This window comes from Natrix helvetica (genome assembly GCF_964273705.1).
Source record: "Natrix helvetica genome assembly, chromosome: 4".
Lineage (NCBI taxonomy): Eukaryota > Metazoa > Chordata > Lepidosauria > Squamata > Natricidae > Natrix > Natrix helvetica.
Genome location: NC_138550.1, coordinates 61,304,358 through 61,311,342, shown reverse-complemented (window position 1 = coordinate 61,311,342; position 6,985 = coordinate 61,304,358).

The window sequence follows — 6,985 nt, the reverse complement described above, 5'->3', positions numbered from 1 at the left end:
AAATATTTCAGTCTCTAAATAAAGCCATGTTCTCTCTACAGACTGCAGTTTTTATGTGCTGGAAAGCAGCCCATTTAAATTTTGAGGTGTCCAAGTTGTAGTATTAGGAGAATAATACTTTCATTTGTTCCATAATGCTGACTACAAAATGTATCTAAAATGAAAGGTTTTTTTAAAAAAATGTCTAGAATTTTCCCCCTTCATCATCAAATTATAAAGTATTCCATGTTGCTGTAGTTCAACTGAAAACAGAAAAAAAATGGCTAGCATGGTTCTACTCCAAGATGGCATGCTAAGGGGTGGGGGAGATTTGTTTCTCCAGCTGATGAATAGCTGATTTGCTGGCAAAGTGGATTCTTTGGTAGCCAGTTGCCTGATTGAATGGGAGCAGCTCGGAGTGACCCAAGACAATTTTCAGATGACTGTGAACATTTCTGGAGAAAAGAATCCTGGAAGTTGCAATTCCTGATAGGAGCGGGGAAGAGTCTCCATCTTCCCTCTCAGCTGTTTGGTTTTTTTAAGGAGGCCTTGGTTTTTAACTGCAAATTTTAAAGTTTTTTTCTCTTACTTAGATTTCTAATTTTGAAAGTTAACTGACTGGTTGAAAGCTGTTACTCTAACCCAGGGGTGTCAGAACCAATTGCATCGTGGGACATATCATGATATATCGGGATGTTTTTTGCCTTTGCAGAGCCGAGCCGGGTGGGCGTGGCCTGTGCAGCAGTGGTGGGTTTCAAATTTTTTTACTACCAGTTCTGTGGGCATGGCTTATTTTGTGGGCATGGCTTGGCAGTCATGTGACTGGGTGGGAGTGGCTTAGTGGTCATAACTGGGTGATCGTGGCCAATTTAGTCGTCCATTTTGCCAATTAAGCAATCCATTAAACAATACGCAGCAGCCCCCTCCTTTTTAATACTGTGTGAAGTTTTTGCTCTAGCTTTTTTTTTAGAAGGGGGGAGAGGTTGGCAATGCCTGGGGATTTCTGGAGATTTCTCCTCTGTGTTAGAGGCACCAAAATAACCAAGATGATATAAGGTCTCCTGCTGGAGCAGTGGATTGGACTAGATGACCTCTGAGGCCTTTCCAACCCTGGATTGCTGTGCTGTTTCAAAGCAACATCTGAAGCTGCGTCTAGTGCCAGGGTTTGTGGTTCTTCCTTCCTCTCCTTTTTCTCTACCTCCATCCATCCATTAATCCATATCTTATTCACTTTCCATTCCCTCTTCCTCCCTCCCTCCCCTCTCTCCTTCCTTCCTTCTTTCTTTCTGTCTTTGTCTTTTTTCTTTATTTTTTTCTGAATCACACTAAGGTTTGATGAAAGCAATCACAAGCTTAGGGTGAATTAAGTCTTTCTCCAAAGCTTAGACCAAGATTCCAACAAAAACCTCTAGGCCAGCATCAAACTCAGGTTTTGACTTTTATCCAGAGCCCACCAGCTTCAAAAGTTCAGGACAGACCAGGTTTCTCCAGCTTAGATTTCCCAAATAGCCCTGGCAATCAGGAAACCATGGGTGTGTGCCACCTCTGAACCCTCAGCCACCCTTGATACTACAAGAGGACTTATTGATGCTCCAATATCATGGGCTTTGGGAGAGTGGCCACCACAAGGGATAGAAGGCAAACAAGGCTAGGAGGCATCAGAAAGGAAGGCTGGGATGAGGGATGTCTTTGGGGATTCTCGGTCATCCAGGATATCCCAGAGATGCTATTTTTTTTCTTCCAAGAGCAGCTGGACTTTCTGCTTTTTCTTTGAAGACCTTTCACTTCTCCAGAAGCTTCCTCAGAGCTGAAGAAGCTTTCTGTAGGAGAAGTGAAATATCTTCAAAGAAAAACCAGAAAGTCCAGATGCCTCTTGGAGGAAAAAAAGCACCTTTGGGAGAAACAGATAAGGGCACCCGGTCCTAGCCTGTGCCCCTTGTGTCCGGGCATCCATCCCAAGGAAGGACTCAACCCGGCTTGAAAAAGGGCCCATTCCCCACAACAAGCCAACCTGCAAGCGTGCTGGGGGGGGGGAGGTGTCCCACATTGAGGACAATTACGCTTGAGTTCCCCCAATGTAGTGCCTGGACATGAGTGGTGGGTGGGTAGGCAAGGGATAAAATTTGCGAGCATAGCATCCCCCCTCCCCCCCAAAAAAGCATCCCTGCCTTTGCATCGGGCGGTTTCTTCAACCCTCGGCTATGCTGCACTGCACTTTTGCAAAACAAGCCTGCCCTCAACCGAAAGTGGGTGGGTGGGCAGCCACTGTTGCTTTTCACGTTGCCGAGCTCCTGGAAAGCCATGCTCATGCTGGTGATCCAGAGGGCAGGGGAAACCAGCCGCTGCCTCCTAGCTCGGGATCCAGCTGAGGGCGAGCTGAGCAGGGGTGATGGCAATGGCGGAGTTTTTGCAACCTTCTGACAAAGTCAGAAGAAGTTTCTCTTCTCTGAGATCAGTCAAGCCATTCCAAATTTTGGTGGGACTGAAGAGAAAGAACTCTAAACATTTGGACTGAATGTTTCAAGTCAAGCTGTCTGCGCTGCATTCAAAATTAAAGGCATTTTCTGCTTCAAACACCCTAATTTGACAGCCTTCCCACTGCTAGCTGGGCAACTCAGAGGAGTTTGTATCCCAATTCATCCAGAAGGTTGAAAAAAGCTAGTTGAGAGCTCAAACTTGTAAGCAGAGAGAGAGCCAAACCTCCATGGGCAGACAGCATATATCTGCACCTGCCTTATGACCTCCTCTCCTCCTTTACCCAAAGCGAGACGCAGCTAGCGGAGAAAGCCCCACGGTGGCCCAGGGCCAAGGCGCCCCATTTTAAAGTTGAGCCCCTTTTCTCTGCCAACGTCTGCTTAGTGGGAAGGGAGCCTAAGCAAAGGAGGTGGAGAGCCGGGTGGAGGAAGGGGGAAACACTAGTAAGGGCTGCCCATCACCAACTTGACTCCATGTCAAGGCTGCGGAGAGTGCCATAAACCAGGTTGATCAGGGTGGCATGCTGCTGCAAGAAGCCATGCTTGACCGGCTTCCAGGTGACCGGCTGCTGCTGCTGCTGGAGCTTATTGCCCTGCTGGGTTCAGGGGCTTCTGCCCCTCGTGCCATGTTTTGCAGCTGCCAGAGCCCAGTGCGGACGTCTTTGGAGTGCTGGGCAACCTGGCTCTGGGGATCCTCCCCCCCAAAAAACTGACCGCCCGTTGCTCTGGATCTTGCAGCTTGAGATTGAAAACTTCCGAGATTGCTTCTGGAAGGGGGCAGGCAGACGGGCAGCATCCTCCTTCCGGGCACCTGCAGCCTCGGAGCCTGAAGCAACTTGAACAGTGAAGGCAATTAAGAACTCGCACCCGTGAGAAGGTTTTCTTTACTGTGCAAAGGTTTGCTCCAAGGCTGCAGGCTCTGAGGCTGCAGGCGCCCAGGAAATGCTGCCCATTTGCCCCCTCCCAAAGTAACCTTGCAGATTTTCAAGCTTGTCTGGAGAGAAAACCATGAAAAAGCCGCAAGATCTGGAGCCACCAGTCTCCTGTAAGATGTGCATATCATGGCCTACACTGCCCCACCCCCTGCCCTACCTACCACCCCGAAATTGCACCCCACTGTGAGCGCCTCTCAGCCATAGTGTGCAGGGAAAAACCTTGCACAGTAAAATAAACCTTCCCAACAATGCGAGAAGCTTTTAATTGCACTCGCACTCATAAATTTTTCTTTACTGTGCAAAGTTTTTCCTTGCACAAAACGGCTGAGAGACGCTTGGAGTGGGGCACAATTTGGGCTCACCCACCACCCCAAGGCAAGACCCATCAACCACGGTTAGCTCCACTGAAGATCCCCTTCATCCTTTTTGAATCAGTCTGCTTTGCTGACTGGCAAACTGCTCCTGCCCGGCAGCGCTCCCTGCACCCGACCGTTAAGCCAACTGATGGTGTGCAACCAAAGCTGACTAAGTGCAAAGCTGGGGTGACAACGAGCCTCTGAGTTTTCCCTCCTGCCTGCTTGCCCAGCGCTCGCTGAGCCGCCCCCTCCAATCCTCCGGCTGAATGCAGCCACTTGCCGGCGACTAGAAAGTGAGGTTGTCCACCGCCTGTTTCCCAGCGCTCGCTCAGAGACCTCCTAGCTCCTACCCACCCACTCACCTACCCACCCAGCCCCCCTTCAACATTCCCCAACCTGGGCACAGCCACTCAATGGTTCTTTCTTCTTCTGGTTCCAAACTAAGCCCCAGTTGGTTGGTTAGTTAAAGTGCGGGTTGGATCCTGATGCTCCATCACTGGAAGCTTTTAAAAGGGAGAACTTTTTGGCAGCGGGCTGGCAAAGAAAGCTCTCAGACATGACCGGTGTCACTGCTCCTCCCACTGGCTGGGCAGGCAAAGGAAGAAGGTGGTGGCTGCAGCCTCAGTCTGGCGCGATTTGCAGGCCTGGTCTGGGGAGGTGGGGAGTGGCTCTCCCGGGTAGCTGCTGCAACAGCTGTGGGAGGAGCGCCCTTTCTCGCCTCTGATGGGCCTTCCCCACTGTTGCAGCTGCAGTATCCCGCTTCTGCTGGCACTTAGCAGGGCCGGCCAGGTCCCATCCTGCATGTTGCACCCCGCTTCCAGCCTTCGCCTGCACCTCCTTGTCGTTTTTGGGCATGTAACACATGGGAGATCCTAGCTGCAATTTACTGGTGAGCAACATTGTCCAGGAGAGGCAGGAAGAAAGGCCAATGGTGCTCATGAGTAAACAGAGGCTCCTAAGTGGATCGAGCCAGGGGTGGGTTCCAGCTGCCGCTACTGCCAATTGCTCTGTGCATGTGCAGAAGGTAAAAACAATATGGCAGGGCCTATGGCACCACCGAGAGAACCGGTTCAGGGGCGTGGCCAGGCTGCCATTGCTACCAGTTCAGAAAGGTACGGCCAATTTCTATTCCCTATTTGGCTGAACCGGACCGAATCGGTAGGAACCCACCTCTGTAGTGTGGGATGTATTGGGCCTGCCAGTTTGATTGGCCTGCTCCAACCCCTTGTATTTTAAGGTCAACTTACTTTTGTTTCTTTACTGTTTTTCCCCCCTTTTTTGCTGTGAATTACTTTTACTTTCCATATGGCAGCCCATATCAACTTTCTGAGTAGTGAAAGTGACCAGATTGGATTTACATCCACTGTATATCAGAATTTTCATTTTTTAACTCTTAACAACCTTAGATCTTCATTAAAAAAAAAAAATGGAACTTTTTTTTTTTGCACCTTCATTATGAGAAATATTATTTCAATGTTTTCTGCAGCCATTTTGTTAAGAGTATCTTTAACTTCTCTATTTTTCAAAGGATTTTTTTTTTTTGGTTGTGTAAGGTCAAAGAAAGGAGAAGACATCAGAAAAAATGCCTTTTAATCTACACGCTCAAATTGAACTTTACTAAAAAGCTTGATAAAATTATCAGGTTTTCAAATCAACTTAAATAGGATACCCAGATGCAAACAGTAGCAGCTAAGTCATTGCTGGCAGATCTGAAGAAGCAACAGTTTGGCTAGAAAACTGAAGGCCTGTTGCAGAAGTCTGAAGGAGATTTGGATTTTACAAATGTAGAATTGACAGATTGGATGAGTGATGGATTATTTTAAGATGATTTATGGAGATGGGGAAATTTATTTATACCCTACTAGAAAATGATTTGGATTGGACTTCCCTGGGAAGATGGATTGACTTTGGAAAGTGAATTTATTATATATAACCAGATGTCTGACAAGAAATTTTAGTTTATAGAAAGACTGTCTCAACAATGGATGTGGTGGAGATATTTACAGCAGAGGTTTAGGATTTTGAAAGATGAGGTAAAATTGTTGGGAAAGCCCCCAATAAAAATTTTATGGGCAAGTTTTATTATTAAGAACCAAAGAAGATATTTGATCCTGTTAGAATTCGCTGCAATCCAATCAGCACACAGCAGGATTCATTTATAGAAGAAACTTCTTTATATACAATAATATAAATCATATAACATAAAACATAATTATAAAATAGGAATTCCAAGTTTTTTGCCTATAAAACTCTAAACTTGGGTATTTAAATTACCTGTTTACCATAAAAGCTTGCCCCGAAGAACTTCATGGAAAAATCAAGGATAGGAGGCAGAACAATTTCTACATGTCAACAATCAACTAATTAAGTGCTATGTGTGCTCTGGATAAGTAGCCCTCTTTTCTAGTAAAGAACTAAAGAAAGTTGAGATTTATTGAATATAGTTTCTTGCAGTAAATGTGAAGAGTAATTTGAAATGCCTTTTTCCAATATACTCCTATAGCGAATCAATGATCAACTTCAAAATCTAAGTATAAGTGTAATACTTTTTTTTAAGTCACCTCTTCTGATATCATTCCATGTTCTGCAAGAAAATGGATTTCCTCAAATCTCTCATCAGTTCTACTTCTGTTTCTCTGATCAGGCTCAGGCTCATTTCACTTTCCATTCCAAGAGCTATTGGGATAATTAAAAACAACACAAATAAAATGAAAAAGCAAGGATAGAAGTATTCACCACCTGATGAAATCCAAATCTATTGGTTTGCATTTCTAATAATGCCAAACTAGACAATGATTAATAATTGGATATTGATGATCACACAGACTGGGAAGAAGTGTTTTAAGAAACCAAAAGAAAAAGACCAACCCCCTGGTTGATGTTAGCACATTATTTAATACAGTGTTTCCCTGAAAATATGACCTAGCCTGAAAATAAGACCTAGCCCGATTTTCACACCGGCACCTAATATAAACCTTATCCCCAAATAAGCCCTAGTTAAGTAGGTTTAGGACTTTTTGGCTCCAACCTTTGGCCACGCCTGCTTTTCTGCCAGGGTTCCACCTCTGGCATTCACCTCTAGCTTTCCTCCTAGCTGACATGGCCCTAGCTGTTCTCCCTGGCCAAAGGGCCACAGCCCCTCTGTCCCTCACGCTTCAGCATGGCCCATTCAATGACACACTGTTCGTCGCGGGCTTTTGGCAGCCCAGTTAGCCACCAGCCAATCGGCTAGCAGCCAATT